General features: G+C 43.3%; 2 long non-coding RNA genes across 3 annotated transcripts in view; one reads left to right on the top strand and one right to left on the bottom strand.

Annotated features, from left to right (window-relative positions):
* Positions 1-22532, top strand: part of LOC140620601 (uncharacterized) — a 43881-nt gene that overhangs the window by 15474 nt on the left and 5875 nt on the right. The window lies entirely within an intron of this gene.
* Positions 6066-13529, bottom strand: LOC140621157 (uncharacterized). Of its 2 annotated transcripts, none has more exons than XR_012020888.1 (3): positions 13289-13529; positions 7611-7693; positions 6066-6219 (listed from the first exon to the last, which is right to left on the bottom strand). It is a non-coding gene; the product is annotated as an uncharacterized lncRNA (long non-coding RNA). The 2 variants fall into 2 exon arrangements; XR_012020887.1 differs by having other exon boundaries at positions 7233-7693; positions 13289-13502.

The raw sequence follows: 22532 nt of genomic DNA, 5'->3' as shown, positions 1-22532 counted from the left end.
CGGCGGGGCACGTAAACAGACGTGGACAGGGGGACTTCTTTTTGGCTGGCTTTTTTCAATCAGCACGATTAGAATCGATTATACCCATCTTCGCAGTTTATCCTTGGTTCATTCTTTTTGACTGCTGAGTAGTATTTTGTTATATGGATAGCAAAGGATAGATTTTTTGTGCATACCTTCACTTGTCAGTGAACTTCTGGATTAAGATCTGAAAATTCTTTATGAATTCTGGACAGAAGTCATTTACCAGATACGTGATTTATAAGCATCCCCGCCGCCCCAGGCTGTGTGTTTGTTTTTTGTTGTTGTTGTTGTTTTTTTTTTTACACTAGCCTTAACAATGTCATTCGAAGAACTGTTCTTCTTTTTGATAAAGTCCAATTTATCAATGCATTCTTTTGTGGATTGTGCCGTCACTAAGAAATCTCAGGGTAAACTAAGGTCGTGGAGATCTTATCCTATGTTTTTTCCTAAAATTTCCACAGTTTTGGGTTTTATATTTAGGTCGATAATCCATTTTTAAAAAATATTTTATTGATTTATTTATTTGAGAGAGAGAGAGTATGAGCAGGGAGATAGGGAGAGGGAGAAGCAGATTCCCCACTGAGCAGGGAGATGGACTCAGGGCTCTATCCCAGAACCCCAGGATCAGGACCTGAGCTGATGTCAGATGCTTAACCAATTGAGCCACCCAGGCATCCCAATCCACTTTTTAAGTTAATTTTTATATATGGTACAAGCTATAGACTGAAGAGGTTTTGGTTTTTTTTTTAAATATGTTTTAGTTCTTTTGTTAATGTTAATTTCTTGTGTACAAAGATCCAATTGCTCTAGCACCCCTTTGTCAGACATCAATTACTACATATGTGTAGGTCTATTTTTGGATTTTCTATTCTGTTTGTTAATTTATTTGTCTATCTTTATGCCAATACAACGTATATCTTGATTCCTGTAACTTTAGAATAAGTTTTGAGGTCAAGTGGTATAAGATTTCCAACTTAATTCTGTTTTGGCAATTCTAAGTTTTTGGCATTTCCCTATGAATTTTAGAAACAGCTTGTCAATTTCTACAAAAATAAAAGCCAACTATAATTTCAGTTGTACTGCCTTGAATCTATACGTAAATCTGAGGAGAATTGGCAATAATATTGATTCTTCTGTTCCACATCCATTCCAAGATCCTATTATTTAGGCCTCTTTCATTATTTTCAGCAATGTTTTATAGTTTGCAGTGCACATACCTTGAACATCTTTGGTCATATCTATCCTTAAGTATCTCTTCTTTTGGATGCTATTGTAAACGGTTTTGTTTTGGAATTTCAATGTCCACTTGATGATGTAGCCTTGTTAAGCTCACTCATTAATTCTAGTAGGCTTTTTTAAAGAAATGTCTACATAGATAATCATGTCATCTATGGATATTTCTTGCTTTCTTTATCTAGATGCTGTGTATTTTTTTTTCTTGATTTATGGCTCTGTCTAAAATCCCCAGGAACAAGGTGTTCTAGTTATTTTATGTGATGATCAGTCAGATACAACCACAAGAGAAAACACAGGAGAGGTTCAGAAAAACAAAAGTTTATTATTCTCACAAGTCCTAGTAACAGGAGGCATGGCATGCCACACAGGGCCACGTGGAAAGCCTTAGGTAGTCAGGAGGAAAACAGGAGAAAGGGGAAAACCAAGGATGGAGTCTTTATGAGGGTTTCTGTGGGAAAGATAAGGCAGAGAAGGATGAACAGTTTAGCACTGGCTAGTTTGAACAATTTCAGCAGGTTCTAGGCTCTAAGGATGGTGTCTGGTTGCCTGGTACCGGGCCCTGGGATGATTAAAGTAGAGGAAGACTGCCTTCTGGGGAGTTTGGGCCAGAGAAAGTTTGGCTCTAGATTGTCTAGTTTTAATACAAATGCATGCTTTCAGCTGAGCCCTTTGTAATCGCTTAGAATTGACTAGTTTTAGAAGAACCAGCCTCTCCCCAGGCACGATCCTTTCTCTTTTCTCTTTTTTTTTTTTTTGAGACGTCAAAACATTTTAATGTACAGAAATATATATTATATATAATATACAATACATTTACGTACATAAATATCTAACACATTTATATATTATACATAATTATTATGTATATTTGTATTATATACCTTGTATATATATTTGTATTATAAATATTTATAATGCAAAGGTTGAACAGACATGGTGCAGTAGACATCCTTGCTTTGTTTCTGGTCTTCTGTGTTGACAGCATCACCTGCTCAGACAGGGCAAATAAACAGACTGAGAAGCCATTAGACTCAGTGACTGAGAGATAGCTAATGTCCTTGTAGGGCAAGTTCAGTACAATTGTGATAACAGATGCCCACTTCAGACACTTCATGAGACAGCGTGGATGAAGATGTCTCTGAATAAGTATGGGTCATTCTAAGGGTTCAGCTGTGAGAAGTTAAGAAATTCAGGCAGTGGTTTGAAGGTGGTGGGGATCCTGAGGAATAAGCAGAAGGTTTTAGTGACAGGAAAGACCTAAGATGTATGTTTAATAATAACCATTTTTCCATCTTCAAATATTACTATTGTAAAACATTTGTCACAATTCCAAAACTTTATTTTTAGAGAGGCAATTCACTCAATTCACTTACCTAGTACAAAAAAAAAAGTGCAAATATAAAGAAATCTTTATTTAAAATGTAAATGTTATAAGAAATAAATGTTTTCAGCCCCTAAATACAAGTAGAAAAATTATGATTTTTTTTTTCTAAAATTAGGAGTTCTAGCAATTGGCTCCTTTTTACTTAACAACTGCTAATGCAAAGGATGAGAAAACTGAGGTGCTGGGTGTGAAAGCCATGAGACAGAGTATGTGAGATAACTCAGCAAGTGGCCCAGGGCACGGGGAACTAGGCCCCTCTGAGCCCAACTTTTGGAGCTTCGTTCCATGTCATCTGGTGGTTGGAGGAAGCCTGCCTGCTCGCTGCTGTCTACAACTCACTGTCCTTCTATCTCTATAACATGTCTTGTGCACAAGACATTTGCAACTGGGCCCTGAGAAAATAATGCAAAGAAAATGGTAGAAATTTGTGGGTGGGATGCTAATTTGCAGTTGGTTTAGAGAGATCAAGTTGACTAGAAACAAGAAAACTAAATCCAAATTAGCTACAGATAGGTTCTTTTCCTGTTCCTGTGTTTAAAGTAGAATGAGGATATGATTAAAAAATAATAGTAAGCCTGGAGCAGATAGAGCAGGACAGGGGAGAGAATTATGAGCTACTCCTTTATAAAACCTGCCACTCTGGGTACGAACCGTGGGCCAGAAGCGTAAGCATGACTGGGACCAGAAGCAGAATCTCAGGTCCCGCCCAAACCCTCTAAATGAGACTGTGTATTCCCAGGTGACCTGTCTGCATGCTAACGTTTGAGAAAGACTGCTTTTGAAAACATTCAGGAACCATGGGATTGTTGGTATCTTGAGAAGTTCTTTGGGAATCAGTTCTTTGAGAAGCTGGGAAGCAAACTGGTCTGCCTGGAAGGAATCATCAGATTAGTGAGACATCAGTCAGGGATTAATCAAAATAGATTTGCAAAGGAATCTTAGAGAGAAGAGGAAGCCAGAGGTTAGGGAAACTGAGTAAGAGGCTGAATGTGAGGAACACACATAAATCCTGCCAGCTTCTTCACGCTAGCAGAATCGGTGGCCTAAGGAGATTGAATTTGTCTAGGGCTGAAAGGCTGAACCCAGAATAAGGAATTTTGCCAAAGCCAAGGCCTGGAAGTTTTCTGGATATTTTAGCAAGGAGAGTTTGAACAAAGCGTGAGGCTGGAGAAGGAAGAAGAAACCAGTGGGTAGTGCTTGGCTTGGGAGCAGAGCCAAGTACTGGGCATACTCGGTACATCGAGCTGATGGGATCTTCCCTTTTATCCTAAAAACCCCTCATATGGCTTGTGTTGTTTGGACCTTCCTTAGGCGAACTACCTCCAAACAAAAACAAGATAGGCCCGAGTACAACTTTCAGTAACAGTCTTCACTGGAAATTCTTAATCCTCCCTGGTGATTGCAGGAGAGAGTTACTCTCAGAGAGTCAAGAAGGGGGGGTGTGTGTGGAATTGGCTGGGGACTGGTGGTGGGAAGCTGCTGAGAGGCACCTCCGTTTGTGACAGCTGTGCATTGCAATGACTCGAGTCATCATCCACACCCTCCCTTTCTGACCCAGCCCCTGCACCACTATATTATACAGTCCAGTGCCCAGGATCTGCCCTCGCTGACCTCACTCCCTACCTGGGCCCTCCCGACACAGCCGGATCTATTCCTCCCGGTTTTCAAATATGTTTGGGGCCATCAGGACTACCTGGGAACTTTAGCATAAAATGCTAATTCCTGCCCTCCCGTGCCCAGGGCCCTGAGAGATCCTGATAGTGGAGGTCCAGGTTAGGATCTAGAAAATGCATTAGGAACAAACACCAGATAGTGGTTCTCCTGCACATGTTCGCAGACCAGATTTTCAGAAGCATTGCTTGACACCCTCCTTCTGCTTCACCAGTGGCTGCTCAGGAGCTTGCCAATTGGGGTGAGGGTGGTGGCGGTGGCAAGGATTTGGGAACTCAGGTGTGTGCTAGAGCCTCCGCCATGGCCCTCCCTCTCCTCACCCCCTTTGCTGGTGTCCTGGCCCAGTTCTTTTCCTCTGCCCTCCGCGCCTGTGCAGTGACCAGCAGACTGGTGCAGGCCACCCATCTGCACATCTGCAGCCCTACCAACTTTCATCTCTAAAGTCTCCCAAACACGTTCTCTTTCTTGTGGTCTCCACTTCACTTTTGGAATTCTCCTCTCAATTCCAGCCGGCTTTTACCCTTCTCTTCCAAGACTTCTCTAGGTCTCCGATTACCTCTTCAAGGGTATATTCAAGGGCCTCTTTCTACTCCACCTCCTTGACCTCCCAGCTGCACCTGCCACTGCCAACCACCCTCTTTGAACTTTCTAGCTCTGCAGGGCTGGCCATTTCAAGGCTACACGACACTTGGCCTTTCTACTGAATCAGTGGGCCCCACTCCTCAGCTGTGAACAGATCTCAGGATTTCGTAGGCATTCATACTTGTCACTGCCTCATATGCTTCCTTTAATCCCCTGAGAATTGGAATATCACTGGTGAACCTAAAAAAGGAACTTTCTCCACAGTCAGTTGCCTTCCTCGGGAATGCTCAAAGATCCCGTCTTATAGTCAAGACCTGCTACCTAATTTGCAGCACCCAAGTGCCACATGAAAATCCAAGTCCCCTTATTTTAAAGGCACTAAGAGGGGCATCTAGGTAGCTCAGTGGTTGAGCATCTGCCTTCAGCTCAGGGTGTCATCGAGGGATCCTGGGATTGAGTCCACCATCGGTCTCCCCACAGAGAGCCTGCTTCTCTCTCTGCCTATGTCTCTGCCTCTTTCTGTGTGTCTCTCATGAATAAATAAATAAAATCTTTTTTAAAAAGTGCTAAGAAATACTTACATACATTAAACCCATACATAAGACGGGGGGCGCTTTACAGTGTGGAGCCCTGTGCAACCTCCCAGGGCGCACACTCAGGATGCCAACTCTGCTTACAGGTGACCCGACCTGTTAGCCCAGTGGCCACCCGGACCAGAGAAGTGGGTGAAAACAGGGTAATCATTCAGATAAAATCAGAGTGCACATTCCCAGGTACTAGCTAGGTCTCCCAGGGAAACACCTGGCAGGTTCCCAGTCCCTGGGCTCGGCATCTTGTCCCCGGAGTAGGCAGAGGCAGGGGAGCATGTGAGTGACACCGCAGGTTCTCCCACTGCTGGGGGCAGAAACCACGCAACAGCGAGGCTCAGAAGCATCCTGGTCATCCATGCGGCTGCCCTGCATCGATTACGGCACACAGGGACTTCTGTCCTAAATGCTGTGCTCTAGCTTTTCCCCTTTTGAGCCCCTAAACCCCAGGCGACCAGACTGAAGATAGAAGCTAGAATCCCAAGGCAGCAAGTCTCGCTGCTTTCTTTGGGGCGGCGCCAAAAAGAGATAAAGAAAGTGTTGTATTAGGCAGCAGTAAACAGGCAAGGGACAAGCAGGCCTTTAATAAAACAGACCTTTATTGGGGCTAAAATGGCCCCGGGCTGACCCCACCCTAAATCCTGGCAGTGTCCAACGACAGGAATTCAGAGGAACAAAAACGCTGGCATTGCTGGCTGCATCCCATGCATACAGAACAGAAAGCATTGCAGGAACCTGCAAGCAAGGAATACATAAATACTATTATCCAGCATTTCAGCCCAAACTTATTTTTTAGTCCAGACGACTGTGCTATTCTGCATTCTCCGCCTCCAATTTCTGTCCTGTGACTCACAGGGAAGGCCTAGGGACAATGAAATATCCCAGAGACCTAGAGTAGGTCCTTCTCCCTCCCAGCAGCATCAGGATGCATTTCCTACAGCATTTGTTTTTTTCCTGTATTAACCAGGCATGAATGATAATATCGCCTGGGCTGAAGCACTCATCTCTGTCAGTGGTAAATATAAATAATGAGGCACATTCATAGAAAAGCATGCCAGAATTTCATTGATTAACATCCTGTGCCGCAGCCTCTCTCTGAAATTAAAAACACTTCCAATGACACTGCACAGAAAAGGCATTGCAAGAAAAATATTTCGAAGAGGAGGTTGTCATTAAAACGTGCCCAAAATAGAACTGTTTTTATTTAACCATTCTCTCTCGTGTCCCCCGCCCCCACCCCGGTGGGCTGGGAGGCTGCGCGCAGTTACATCGCCAGCATTACAGAAAGAAATTCCATCCATTTGAATGTTAGGAGCTTCAAGAGCAGACCTACAATGGGTAAGGCTTAGTTCATGGGTCTCTTTCCCCCACTGCAAGTGATAATCAAGGAAGTGATAGAGCCAGATGTAAAATCCAGCTGTTGAGTCACAGATAAGGAGGGTTTTTAAATGTCTTAACCATGCATCAGAATCGGCTCCCCTGCCAAGGTCTTCAATCTGTGCCTCATCATCCTCCACACACAGCCTCCTCATCGGTCTCCTTGACTCCAGCTTTGCACTGCTTTTGCCCTGGGACACCACTGTCTCAAAGCAACTACGAACTGGTCGCGGCAAGGCCAGGCTCACTGCAGGCTTGTTGGGCTTTGCAAGTACAGTAGGGTATTTTGTCTGGTTTGGAGTTTTAAGTTTTGAATGTCTCTAAATGGGGCTTGTGTGCTTGCTGCCTCATACCTCAGCGCCCCCTCTTACCTCTCCCTGGGCCCTCCTCCCTCTACTCTGAGGCCCTGCAAGTAGCTGGTCCAAGGCACGCAGTCCAAGCTCTTCCATCTCTGACTTAGGATCCTCTGTCACGTCAGGACTGTCAAGCTTCCCATCTCTGTGTCTCACAGTTCTTTTAATCTCTGCCAGCCCCAGTCTCCTCTCCTGCTGGCCTTGTCGGCCTCTGTAGGGGGCCAGGGCGTTCTTCAGCTCACCACAGTCTGCCCTCCTCCTCTGATTCCTGACTCTGCCTGACAACCCAACTCCTCTTTCAAGACCCAACTGAAAGGTCACTTTCTCTGTGAAGGCTTTGTTCTTCTTTGCAGTCTAGTGTGAAGGAAAAAGCAAGGGTTGTGGTGGCAGCCGGACCTGAATTCGAATACTGCTCTTTGACTTAGCAGGTATTAGAACTTGGCAATTTTCTGAAGGTCTTTGAAGCTCCACCCATGGACCTGTAAAATGAGAATGATTTTTACCATCATCATAGACTTGTTTTGAATATCGAAAGAAAGAATGTATGCTAAAGGTGCATATGTAGCTCCTGGTACAGGAACCTGTGATTACTATGTGCTTTTCTACTTTCATGGAACATATTAGAGCATTTTCAACGTTTTCAACATCTAATGAAGATATTTGTGCCAATGCCTTTCTCATACTGAATCACAGAGCAGGCACCTTATCCGCTATGTCACTGCATTTCCCACAGTGCCCAGCATAGACCTCCTACCTTGATGTTCAGTAGACATGCACTAAATGTGTGTTTGCTCGAATGATCTGTTCTGTTTTAATGAAACTGACAATCATTTGTTTAGCTGATACCCCATGGGAGAAACGGGCCTGAAATACTTTATGTCAATTCATATGACATATTTAGACTTCTTTCCTCTTTTTTAGATTTTTAGCCACATGATTTAGATTTTAATCCCCCAAATGATAATGGCAATTACTTATTACCTATGTAAATATATCTATTTTTAAAATTTTTATTATTTTTATAATGCTTCCTATAGACCAGGAACTATTCCAAGTGTTTTTTATTTATTCCTTATGCAATCCTCACAACAAATCCAGGAAGCAGATGCAAATTCTAGCTCCGTTTTGCAGGCAAGGAAACCAAGGTTTGTTGATGTTAAGGTCAAGTAACTTGAGTAAAGTCATGCAGCTAGTGCCTGGTTGGCCTGGATTCAAACCCAGTAAGTCTGGTTCCAGAGAACAAAATCTTTACCACTGCCTAGCAGAGCTTTTAACATACTACCACCAGATCAGCTGTAAAGTAGGAAGCAAATGGGATTGATCCTATTGGTTTCTGTTACACAAACAATATAACCTAATTCAGCTGATCCCTTGATTGACTAGACTAGGTGCCTGCGTGTGAGCTTGTGTGTGATTGAAAAAGACTGATTGGAGCACACCCCTGGCAGCTTGTGTAGGCCCTGGCAGGTAGCACTGGGTGTGCTGGAAGTCCCTCCTGACTCTCCTGTAGATCCAAGTAAACTTGTGGAGAAAAGTACCAGTTGATCAAACAGGGGTGCAGTAGCAGGGGGCCACCCTGGAAGGAGACCAGCTCCTGCCCAGCAGTGCCCACAGAAGCAGAGGTAGGCTGGGAGCAGAGGAAGATGATGGCTGCCACAGACTCTGGTCTCAATTCATTCGTGTCAATTAAAAAAGGCATGGCCTTGAAAATGACTCAAAGCTTAGAGCTGAAATCACCCTGAGGATTCATGGGGTTGATAGTAGCAGCCTGCAGAGCTCAGGACCAGTTTGTGGCTGTGAGAATTACCCATGACTGCTCTTTTGCTGCTGGGACTCCAGACGTATACCCTGGCAATATGTGGCTATTTTTGTGCCCAAATCTAGGATCACAGGACACCATTTTCCACACTGTAATCAGTAGCAATGTGTTTCAGATTTTACTATGTAGGCAGATTACCTGTGAATCTTGTGAAAAATGAAGATTCTAACACAGTGGGTCCAAGGTTTCCTGTGATTCTGCATTTGTAGCAAATTCCTGGGTGATGCTGGTCCACAGACCATGTTCTGAGTTGCAAGGATCTATAGAACACTAGCCTTCTGGGAGAAATTCATAAGAGAGTACAGTTCTTTATAGACGACTTCTTAGATCCTGTAATGTACTAGAGTGCATTGCAAGTCTTTAGAAAGGACGTATAATACACAAAATTTCCATACTTTATTTGCCCAAAGAAACTTTTTTGGTAGAACATCTATTAACATCTCTGTTTTTTTGTTTTTTGTTTGTTTAAGATTTTATTTATTTATTCATGAGAGACACAGAGAGAGACAGAGAGACAGGGAGAGGGAGAAGCAGGCTCCATGCAGGGAGCCTGACATGGGACTTGATCCCGAGTCTCCAGGATCACACCCTGGGCTGAAGGCTGCACTAAACCGCTGAGCCACCCAGGCTGCCCAACATCGCTGTTAATTAAGATTAGGTTCAGTTTCTATTAACAGAAAACCCAAAGTAACTGTGACCTTCTGTCTCCCATGTAAAAGAAACCTAGAGCGCCTGGGGTTGGCATGGCTTCTTGCAATGTCAGAGACCCGGTTTCCTTCTGTCATATCATTCCACTCTGCACAGCATGTGGCTTTCATATCAAAGCCCAAGATGGCTGCTCCAGTTTCAGCCACCACAAACTCACATACCACCAGGAAGAACGAAGGGTAGAAGGACACACACACTCTTCTTTCCAATGACTCTTCCAAGAAATTGCACACCCTGTCTACTCTTTCATCTCATTGGCCAGAACTTCATCACATGGCAAAAATGCAAGGAAGGCTAGGAAGTGTGGTCTCTATATCTTGAGCAGCCATATTCATAGCTAAAAATCAAGGGTACTGTTACCAACAAGGAAGTGGTAAGTATTGAGGAAAAACAAGCTGTTTCTATCACAGTGTCTTAAAGAACTAGTAAAAATAGTTTGGGAAATGATCCTCTGGTCAGAGTCCATGTTTTCCACATCTGGTTAGTGGGTGAGCCGGGACAGGCTTCTCTGTGTCTTGACTCCCACTCCAGGTCATACTCAATTACTTTATGGTTCCTCTTCAGATAGCATCCTTCCTATCCCTCATGGCAGAGGAGACCCCAGGGAGTCCCTCTTGGCCACTGGAAGCTACAGCCCTGTTAGGAGCACATGGCTGATTGGAATGACATGCCCAGCTCCCCCTGGACTCAGAGAATGCATTAATGTCATCGAAGAGAGGCAAGGACACTGGAGAATGAAAGCATACGTTGTTATTTTGCCATTGGACAGGTCTGCACCAACAGGCAGAGGATAGCATCAAAAGTTGTATGATTCAGTCAGCCCATACTTTCTGAATGCTTCTCTGTGGGGTTCTCAATGCTTTAGTCGTCCATCCTTGCCTTACTGTCTTTCACTGTTGATCTGCTATGGGAGGCAGTGAGGCTCATTCTCTAACACTGAATCACTGAGCAAAATCACTCATGTCCCAAGTGCTGTGATTCCTGTACTAAGTGAAAAAGGAATTGAATGGGGGCTGGGGCAAGGGGGATTTAACATTTGCTGCCTGCCTACTGTGTGCCAGATGCGAATCTAGATATTTCTTTATTTATCTTATCTGCCACTCATTGCAATTTATGACACAGACTGGCAATGACCAAGTTGGGGGTGACCCAGGTATCTATGCCTTGAAAATCCATCACTTTTTACGAGGACAGAAAATAGGAGCCTTCTACATGTGCCTTCACTTTCTTTGTCTCACGTGCTTCACCCTTCCCCCATCACATTCTTTCACACATTGACTTTGTGTTCATCTTTTCCCAGTAATTAGTAAATTACAACCCCTGCATCTCAAATTCTTGACATTCATTTGCTGTTTCCCAGTAATTCATTCCATTTGGTATCTGCTTTGAAAAAGACACAGAAGTGCTCGCTAATGCGGCGCGCACTCCCTTGCCTGGATGAGGCTCTTCACCTCATTTATCACATTGCGTTGCTGGTCCTGAAGGCTGACAGGCAATTCAGGCTTTCTGAATGCAATTCAGGCATTGATTTTAATCTATAAAGCTTTGGCGTCTGGGTCCTGGCTGCCATGGAAATGAAATAGCTTCTTGGATACTTTTCTGCATGCTGCTGCTAACTGTTCTGAAATGCAGGGCTCGGAGAGACATTTGTGTGCTTCTTCTGATGTAAAAATGTCCAATCGAATAGCTTCTGAACTTGAACCATCGTAGTTGGCATGGAAGAGGAATCTCAGACAGGGACACACACACAGGGAAAGCACATTCATGGACCTACACACGCAATTTACTGATGATATGGGGTGAAAAATAAACTTAAAAATATAGACTAAGAGGTGGCCAAAACATCTGGTTTCCAAACAGGAAATCTCTAAGCCCGAGCAGATCAGAGGGTGCCAGGAAGCCAATGGGGAAGTGTGGTGTTTAATCTTTCGTGTGCAATCTGATTTTCTCTCACTCGCATGGGGGACTTTGGTGGCAGAAAAAGGATCCTGAGGTGCCTGCTTTGTCAAGGTGGGGATGGGAAGGATGAAAGTTTGGTGCTTACACTAAAGTGTGCCTGCAGGCATGACCCTTGACACACACACAAGGCGGGGAATATAACACCACCTTTGTTCCAGTTGGCCATGGAGGCTAGGAAAGGGTGAGGAAGATCACAACCGTAGGAGGATTTAAATGCTCTCCACCAGAGTTCTGCTTTCATTCTCTTCACTAGAAGCTTCTGGCTCTCTGCTTGGCTGTTCATGTGGCATTCATTTCAAAATGCAATTCCTTGTAAAAAGCTTTTTACATTCTGATGGCATTGACATTAGCAAAGAATGTGACAAAGCAGTTGACATGTTGACATATATCCCTAAAAGGACAGAGCTTTTAATATTTTTAAAAAATAAGAATGTGTCCAAAAGTCAGAGACTGGAGTGAAAGTAGAAATGTGAAAGGATGAACCTGAGGTACTTTCTAGTAACAAATGACAGCTGACTCCACAGTGGGTCTTGAGTTTTCCATAGAAGAAGGCTGGGGGTCATGACTCCGTCTGGAGCGCTGGCGGGAACATGGATGTACTTGGGTCCTTAACACATTACTCCATACCAGCTGCTTGGTAGCACGTATAGCTAATCGGGCCTGCAGTTCCCGGTCTCAGCTCCCATGGGCAGTTCAGGATAAGCTTGACTGCGGCTTCGCAGGCTCACCCATCCTTCTCCAGTTATCCAGTTCTGTTTAAAAGTCATCGTGAAAATCCTCCCAGCAATAAGAACTACAAGTATAATATCAGAAATGTTCTCTGTGGGGTTTAATTTCAGCAAAGCCTGGCCAGGCTGGGAAATAGAGCTGACATCGGATGGCATCAGCCTGGTAAGTGCACACGGGCTTTCTCCCAGACTACAAATGATGGCTCTGTTCGTACAACATCAAAACAACTGTGTGATTAAGTCAGTTCAGTCAAGAATCTCTCAGGGCCGTTGCTTAGAACATAAAGACAGACTGGCTAGTCACTGCTTTTTCGCTTTTCAGATGTGAACTGTGTGGCCTGAGGTCCGTGAGGGGTAAGCGGTAGGTGGGAGCCGTAAGCTCACTCTGTATTTCCCAAAGCCAAGCCAGTCCTTGAAAACCCACCGGCCAGCCAGGGGCGGGGAGCGCGCGGTGCAAAGGCGGCGTAGGAAGTTGCGCGTGGGATGAGAGCCTCACCACCCAAGCACCACCACAGTCACGAGTCCCTTTTTCCACCTACTGATTTCCTCCCTGGAAAAGACTGCACAGATTCTCTCATCCACATTCTCAGGTAAGACAGACACCGACCTGAGCTTGTGGTGATGCTCCCTTCTCCGAGAACAGCGCCCGCTCGCAGGGACGCCCCAGCAGGCCCGTGGGTTACACAGCCCAGTTGCTTGCCTGGTTGTCAGATCCAGGGGAAAATAAACCCAAGGTGGAGGGATCAGGGCCCGCCTTCCTATCCACAGTCAACTGCCCACAGGACAAGGCAAAAATGTTAGCAGTTTGCTCACCCCTAGCAATTGTCCTTTAAAACCATCAGAAACTTAAACTGGCCTACCTGGCAGGGGGAGCCAGGCTCGTTTGGGTGTTTCTACAGAACCGGGATGCAAAGGGGTCATCTCTCCTCTGGAGGCAGAAGCCATGGGGCGGGACCTCGGCCCTGGCAGCGATCCTATTCTCCGCGGAGCCAGAGATGCTGGTCTGCGACGTCAGGCAGTGATGAGAGGCAGACACAGACAACACAGTCCTGAGGACATTTGTGTCTTGGGTCCACCTGCTCCCTCCCCCGCGTTTTATATGAGGCTCCCCCTTATCCTTCCGAGAAATTTTCCTCCGCCTGAGCCAACTAGTGTCGGGTTGCTACCACTTGTAGTCAGCGTGACTCGCTGGCAAGTTTTCTCATCCTGACAGCTGACCTGTCCCACAGTGAGATGACTCGGGTGTGTGTGTGGGTGTGTGTGGGTGCGTGCATTTGCCTCCAGTCACCCATTCATCCCCTCTTTCCTCAAGGATGCCTCTGAGTCACAATCTGTAGTTTGTGGCACTCATACATTTCCTAAGGACACCACTCCCTGTGACCCAAAGCTCACCTTAGCATTCCTGTCACAACTGCAGGCCACATCCTTACCCTCTCTCTATGAGTGGAATTCTGTGCCTCCCTGGCTCCTTACTTTCTCATCCTTTTATTATGTTCCCCTCCCTCTGTGGTTGCTTGGGATTCCTGGCAGATAATGGTGCAAATTTGGCAACTCTGCCCCCCTCCTCCATCCAAGACCGTGAACTTTCCCTGTCCCCGAGAATTTTAATAAGCATCCTTTGTTCCTCCTTTCCCTTTCCTCTGTTAGCCTAACAGCCATACCCTGGGACAATTGAAAATTATCTCCTCTTTTTAAAAACCCAAGGGAGTCAGCTTTAAGGCTTCATTTGACCTTGATTTCAATAGACTTTTAGGATCTTATTTTGGAAGATTATATATTAAGGCCCTTAACGTTCTCAGATTTCATACTCACCATTTCCCCCCCCCCTTTTTTTTTTATTGTAGAACATCTGAATTTCCTTCCTATGTTTGTGAAATTAGGGGAAGACAGAAAGCTCCTCTTATGGGAGCTGCAAAGGGTTGATATTCACTTTTCTAGTTAGAGCCCCAGCACCCAAACTAGGCATGGCTCATGCATCTGGGACTGAGAATCAGAAACTAATGAGTCAAAGAAGGGATCATGGATTATCCATACTGATGGTGGCAGCAGAGGCAACAACATCTAGTCTGTAGGGGCAGCCATGGCCTTGGTGACTCCAGTGCGGTCCAATGCCCAATAGCAGGGAGGCAGTGTCCATGTTGGACAACTTCTATGGCATTGATCTCGGCTGAGGACAGGCTGCCCAACTCTACTTTGTGCCTGTTCATTTTCTCAACGTGTTTTTCCAGCCTTCCCCAAGAATTCTGCAATGTTCCCAGTGCCCTTTTGTATTTAAGTTTCTCACAGCTAGAAACTATTAATGATGCACCTTCAGGATAGGCAGAAATTTATTTTTTTCTTGCACCACATTTTTGAAATATGTAATCTGGGAGGCTAACACATATAAGACCTAGTTGATTCACTGATGAATGAGCCTTGCTGACTTCCAGTATCTACGACTCAATTCAGCTTTACTCTCTCTTGTGAAATGGTAAGAGATGGCTTCTTTTTTTGGGGGGGAGGGTTAAAGGGAGACACAACTGATCAATTGAAGCTGTGGTATAAGTGAAAGAAGTGTAAAGAAAGGAAGGGATGGTTTCTTCTCAGAGAGTAACTGTATTCATGACTTAAGTCCTGTGCATAAAATATAATCCTAGCTCTGATGAGATCATTTCAGTGATGCTTCTATTGTGTGGGGGAAATTAGATTCTTAGAATTCTTATTATATTCTTATATTTGATTTATCGACTAAACCAGGAAGATATTGGCAATGAAAAGAGATGCTGTTAATGGAAACGCTGAGACAACAGACATAATGGTCAGCCTAAGTAATAGAGGCCTGGATATTCCAGAAGGTCTTAGAGTCTATCAGGCGCTAAGTTATCTGTGGTGATGCCTATCCCATAGCACTCCTTCTTTCTTCCTCACCCAGATTCTAGTTCTTTTCCCTCAGGTCCAAAGCTGGACACAGACAAGTGTCAACATGCCTGCCACTTGCTTGCACCCCCATATTTATGCATCTGGCAACATATTCTACATTTCCACATGTACTTACAAGGGTGATTTCCATAGCAACAGTAGAAATATAAAAAAGGCACCTGAGTGATGCTTTAAAGATAAATCACCCTCTTTAAGAAGTCTTTACCTTGGGGAGCCACAGGCTATTGCCTCTTAGAATTTCTTAGCTCCCTGACACATATGTACATTTCCAACCCCAGCTATCTTCCAGCTTAATTAATTACAAACATTTTAGCCTTCATTTTTTATGCCAGGAGATAAAGAGAGATCCTTGCTGGACAGCTGTGGTTTACAAATGTTTTATGAACTAAGAAGAAAAGAGGAAAAAAAACTTCCATGTTTTCACTTATTTTGTCTCATTTTCATAGTAACTCAAGCAGAACGAGGATACTTCTGCAGTGCAGGCTACTCTGCACTGGTAAAGTAAATTACCAAAGGTGGTAAATTTTACATCCAATGTCGTATCCCTGTGTCTCATTACCAAGATAGCCAGAGGGAAAAAAAGCATGAAGTAGTTAGAGAGGGTCTGCAAAGGGTAGGGGACTCAGGTGTCAGAGGGAGAGCAGAACACATAGGGCTCAGGCTAGCTATTCTGTTTCCAAATCCTTCATCTCATTAGAGCAGAGGGGAGAGAGAGAGGAAAGAGTGGTATTGATTCATTTTCTGAGCTGAGAAGTGATACCCTGCAAGCAAGGGGTATTAACTAATTGGGATTTGCTTCTTTGACACTTACCTGCCAGCCTCAATGAGTTTTCTTCTTTTTTAATTTAAAGAAATTTGTATACAGCATTATCTTTTTAAACAAAGCCCTAGTAATTTTTCACCTCCTATAAGGACCTCTGTTTTTTGAGATGGTGTCACTACGTTTTTAAACTTTTGCCCTTTTGAGCATGTATGGAACAGGGTACATTCTTACCTGTATTCATTTATTTATTTACTCATTCATTCACACAGCTAGTTACGAGTCTCCTCCTTTGTGTCAGTTATGGACCCGTTTCCTTGGGCTGAGAAATGCACATGAACACGGGCCCAACCCTACAGAGTTTGTCATCTAATTGAAAGAAAGCAGTCAATTAATTACACAGTTACGAAATTACAAATTGTGATAAGGGCAATGAAAATAAGAGTACCTGATAGTGACAGAAGTGTTGTGACATGGTCCCCTGTTCCCCCTACATTCTACCATTAAGGTCTTTCCATGTAGAGGATGGATGAGTTAGCACATTAAGACATGCACCATGAGTAAGTTCAGTCACATGGCTTCCCTTCAAACAGATGCATGAGATCAGTGTCCTGAGGAAGTGGGAGGATTTATGGACTCAATGGAGAAAAAAGGAGTAACTTGGGAGCATTAGACATTGTTTGGGGGGGGTGAACCTGACCAGGGAGCCCCAGAAACCCTATTTGCAGCAAAAAGGCACCAGATACCAGAGAGGGAAGGAAAAGGACACAGAATAAGAAGCTAAGAGCACAGAAAACAGATCTGTCCTAAGGAGAGCCTTACCCTACCCCCGCTGTGCTTAACTAGAGAAAGGAGAAGTATAAGGTACAAGGAATAATTTTAAATTCACTTGTCGGGATCCCTGGGTGGCGCAGCGGTTTGGCGCCTGCCTTTGGCCCAGGGCGCGATCCTGGAGAGCCGGGATCGAATCCCATGTCAGGCTCCTGGTGCATGGAACCTGCTTCTCCCTCTGCCTGTGTCTCTGCCTCGCTCTCTCTCTCTCTGTGTGACTATCATAAAAAAAAAAAAAAAAAAAAAAAAAAGTAAAAAAATAAATAAATAAATTCACTTGTCATTAGTACCTGAGCTATTCAAAGCTAATTTTCAATGACTTCATATTAATAATAGACACAGGTGTTTGGCATTCTCTCTGAAACCAAGTGGCATCTTTTTATTAGAGGTTTTCCAGATGGCTGCATTCAATTCTGCCAACTACACAGATGGGAAGGGTTCCCTTACCTGGACTGAATCTGCACATCCCGTCAGTTGTTACTTGTCAAGCATGGTCTCCTAAATGAGATAACATAGGAAATGATCAAATTAAATGAACATTTTTTATTCCCGGTTATGACTTAATCTCTGGTTGTGATTGATTCTTGGTTACGTCCTTAATCCCTCATCTTATTGAATTAGATTAAACAACATGTGAACTCGAAGCCTCTCTCTCTTTTCCCTGATTTTAATCTGAAGCCCAAGACAGAACTAATTATGAAAAATCAGCCCCTTCGTTTGCTTTCCCCTGAGCTTCCACCTGGCCCTGCTTATCCTGCTGGATAAAAACAGCTCCTAAGATGAAGGCTTGGCCAATGCTGTTTTACTATTCCACAGGCAGAAGTGAAAAGAGTTTCCCCAGGATTAATTCTCATTCTGTCACCCTTTCCACAGGTCTCCATGGCCAAGCCTTGGGAAGGGCATGTGGATCCTCAGCTAAACCCATGTGAAGTCCTCCCTGAGTTTAGAGTTGGGGCAAGAGATTATGCAAACACTCTTTCAACTTTCCCTTGGGACAGTTCCTGCAAGGGCTGTTATGTTCCATAAAAAGCTAATGTGAATTTCCTCTAGTATTTCCCTCTCTTAACTCAAACAAGATCCTGAAGTTCTCTTAGAATCTGAATCTCAGTGGGATTTTGCTTGATGTAGGTTGGAACCTTGTATGTTTTTCGACATCATTTTAATTGAAGATATATCAAGAAGCTCTTTCTCTGTGCCTAGGATGGGGTGATCCTGGAAGTGTAGAACTTTGTCTTACAACATTTCATCTACCATGTGACTTGTTGGTACAAGCCTTTCAAAATACAAATTGAATTAATCAATTGTTTAAGTCTAAGGCAACTTCTCAGCTTTTTGGGAAATTTAGAATCAGGTGAGAGAGATAAAGGTGTGCACAGATTAATAAAAGACATACAAAGTTATGTAGTACAATGGGAAATTCTTTAAGCTGGGAATTAAGAGCCTATGTCAGAGTTGTGGTTCTGCCATTTATAAATGGTGACTCAACATTACTTCCCTGAGCCCCAGTTTCCTCATCTGCAATGTGAAAAGTTGGACTAAATAATATCAGATGACTCCCTATAAACTCTACCTGTCGATGATATTTCAAATCTATCCCCTTGCTTCCGTGCCCACTATGGCTCCTATCCAGTCTACCACCATCTTGTTGCTGTAGCATTGTAGAAGCCCCTGATCTCCCTACTTCCAGTCTTGACCTACAAGATTTTGTTGTCATAGCTAGAGTAACTTTTTAAAAATACAAATTATATCTTAACACATGCCCCTCCCCTACCAACAAAAATCCTCCATGGCTCCCAACTGCACTTAGAATAAAACATAAGCCACATAACTGGCCTCCCATGATTCCCACAGCCTGACCTCTGATTATGTCTCTGACCTTAACATCTTGCACTCTCCCTTATCCATTATGTGATTACCACCTTTTTTTTTTTTGCCCTAACCACACCCATAACCATCCTATTCTTCCATTTAGAAAAGTTCCCTCCCAAAGAATCCATATCTTCTTGGCTTTGTGCCCCAGGCATTTCTTATTCTCTCTTTCTCCCTCAAAGTAGGACTAGGAACCAAGGGGATGAGGGACAGAAATCAAGATAGGATTCTTTTTAACTTAACTGAGAAACTAAGTGAAGAGCAATGTAAAAGTTTCTAGCTTGAAAGTCTAATAGAGGCAGGAAAATAGAAGAGGAAAAAGAGGTTTGGGACATGTTAAAGGAACTCTCAGTGTCTTGTTTATAAATTCTTGTCTTTCTTTAAATGTGTTCCCTTATCTAAAATACACAAGCTTTTCCTTTTTCTTTTTTCTTTTTCTTTTTTTTTCACAAAGAAGATGGCAAGCACATTATGGCTAAACTGGTTGATATATTCAGTATCTGATTTTATCAGAAACTCATTCTGACTGGTCAGTGCCCACTGATCCAAATGATATTTTTAAATATCATGGCTGCTAGTGGTCTTTCAAGTGTCCCACTCCCCCTTCTAAACCATCTCCTGGTCTACACTAGAATGCCATCCCCAGGCAGAGTTTGTCAACGTCTTCCCTCCATGGACTCCTAAACGTAGAAATTCCTAGAATAGGGGTTGTGGACCAAATTTATTTGAAGACTTTTCTTTAAGCCCTACAATTCATCAAAATTTGTATTCTGCTTCATTAAAAAAAAATCTGTATCTGTTTTCATATAAAATGTTTTAAATTTCCATCAAGGTTTTTGGCTTAAAGAACAGAAAGAGTTTAGATCACTATACTGCCACTCAGTAGTTGTATGACCTTGAGCAAGTTGCCTGACCTCTCTGAGCCTCCCTATTTCTCACGTGGCTGCTGAGCACATGGTAAATCTTCCATAGATAGTGAGCACCCTGAGGGCTGGAGTCAGTGATGTGTCCCTCTTCATATTCCCCACAGAGACTAGAAGAGTGTCCTGTCCATAAAAGTCACTTTAGATGCATTCATTCCTCTACATCAGACATATGTGAACTTACGGTTATCCAGTTTTTACCACTAGATGGAGAGCATGTATCCTAGGATTTTTAATCCATTTGTAAGTGAGAGAGCAAACATTTATCTGTAGCACCTTAACCAAATCAACTTATTTATTAATGACAGCATCATTAAAGCCAGCTCTCAAAAATGCAATTATAAGATAACTTTCAGAAATAATTGTTCTTAAAATAATTAAAAGGCAAAGGCAAGGGAGAAACACGAACTCCAAGATAGCAGTTACCTCTGGGGACAGCATCAATTGGAATTGGTAGGAGGGGGAAGCTCGACATGTATCTATCCACTGATTTCTTATTTAAAAATAGATTCCAAGCAAATACGTCCAAAAGCATTAACCTTGGATGAATTCTCGGTGGTAGTGGTGAATACTCGGATGTATTTCTCTGTGTTTGAAATTTTTCACAATTGCAATTATTTTTAAAGTGGGGGAAAAGACTCAAAGATGAAATTTATGCTTACCGTTTCAATCTCTATGCATGCTGCCTAACGAGCTTTTTAACGTTTTCCACAGAGAGCTGCAATTTGCAACAAAAACTACAACATAGCAAAAACCGTATTGTATTTCTCCACTTGGTCTCTCACGTTGCCACCTTCCTACTGAACCTTACATTTTGCCCTGAAGTCAAGTCCTTTAAAGGTCATCACTTCAATTCAGTTAGCTAATTAGTTCTTGTCTCCAAATTGGATTGTTTTCAACTAATTTGAAAGATGTAGAAAAACTGTTTCTGCGTGTCCCTTCTGGTTACTATTGCTACGTAACAAACCTTCGTGACATGAAACACCCATTTTAATAGGCTCCTGGAACTTGCTCCATGAATATCTGGGGTCTCAAGTCAGAAGACTTAAACTAGGGAATGACTTGACAGTTGGAAGTAACTTGCCGGTTGGGGATAGAAATCATGGGGGGTGGGGGGCTGTCTTTGCTGCTCACATGTCTAGTAGTTGCTCCTGGCTGACACCTGAGACTTCAGTTGGCTGTTGAATGAGCCACCTTCTGGTTATAAACAAGTCACTACAGTTAGCTCAGATTCTACAGGAGGGGACAGAGATACCAGACTCTCAATGAAAGGGGTGTCAAAGAATTTGCAGGCATATGATAAAACCATCACAGTATCCTCTTAACTCTGTTATTACAATGAAGTGAAATTGATAACCTGGACCCCTCTTTCTCTTTGTCCACTCAAGTAATCTACACTGAGGAGCATTTGAATATATCACTAAATTATCTAGGAACATGTCTGATCAAGTTCATGCAGCTCAGGTTTAAACTAATATGGTAATTCATTTTTATCAGCCCTATTGCTCTGGAAAGCTGACCAGATATTTTTTTATGACCAGGAAACATAAAGGTATGTAACATAAATAACATTTATAATAAAATTTTTACTACAAATGAAGTGTTCTCAAAGGGGAGCTTTGTTAATTATCTATTGCTACACAGTAAATGAGTTTAAAACTCAGTAGCTTTTACACAACAAACATTTATGATTTCATGGCTCCTGTGGGTTAGGAATTTGTGAACAGCTTGGCTCAGGGGCTCTGGTTCAGGTTCTCTTGTGGGATTGCAGTTAAGATGTTGGCCAGGGCTGTGTCATCTAAAGACTTAACTGAGGCTGAAGAATCTATATCCAGCGTGGCTCACTCATACGGCTGTTGGCAAAAGGCCACAGTTTCTTATTGGTTCTTGGCAGTGACATCAGTTCCCCAACATGTGGTCCTCTTCATAGGACTCCTTTAGTGTTCTCATGACATGACAGCTGGATTGCCAGAGTGAGTGATCCAAGAGAGAGCAAAGAGGAAGCCATAGTACCTTTCATGTCCAAATCTTTGTAAGTGACACAAGGTCACACCTGCTGCATGCTGTATATTATAAGTGAGTTACTAAGTCCCGCTCACACTCAAGGAGTGGGGAGCTAGGGCCCACCTGTGGAAGGGAGGCATATCAAAGAATTTGTGATTCTATATTAAGACTACCACAGGGAGTTCAAAGGAAAGGTTCCTCTCACTCTGTCCTGAAAGGATCAGCCTCAGGACAGCTGTTCTTATTTATGCAACCCATGTGGGAAACAAGTCATTTCCATATGGAAAAGCAGAAACCAATTTCCAGTTTGCCATTCAGATGGGAAATAGACCTGAATGCTCTCTTCTACTCTGCTCATATCCTCATAGGATGGGAGCTCTGATTCTTGCCCACAAAAGCTTGGGGAATGCTTTAATACATTGTGTATTTTATCTTTACACACGAATATGGTAATATTATGGAGGTGTGGGCATTCCAGTGCCCATTCCAACCACCTCATTGACACTAGGGTTGATTGGGCCACCCAAGTTGCCTGGATAGTTGTGTCCTTCGTCATACTCCATTATTTTATTACATATCTTTCAAAACTCTAAATTTGAATGGTCAGGATGATGGATGAGGCTGTGCTTCAGGCCAAGGTAGATCATAAGATGCAGGAAAATTGCCAATTTGAGAAGCAAAACCCAGCGAAGTAAAGTGCAATCCTGAGTAACTGTTTCTCATCCTTAATGAGATAGAGCAGGAAAGAGGCAATTGGTCATTTATTTCAGAAAGGGAAACCTCAGTGCACTTAATTCA

The sequence above is a fragment of the Canis lupus genome, chromosome 29 (assembly GCF_048164855.1).
Source record: "Canis lupus baileyi chromosome 29, mCanLup2.hap1, whole genome shotgun sequence".
NCBI classification, from domain to species: Eukaryota; Metazoa; Chordata; class Mammalia; order Carnivora; family Canidae; genus Canis; species Canis lupus.
This window is presented reverse-complemented; position numbering and strand designations above follow the sequence as displayed.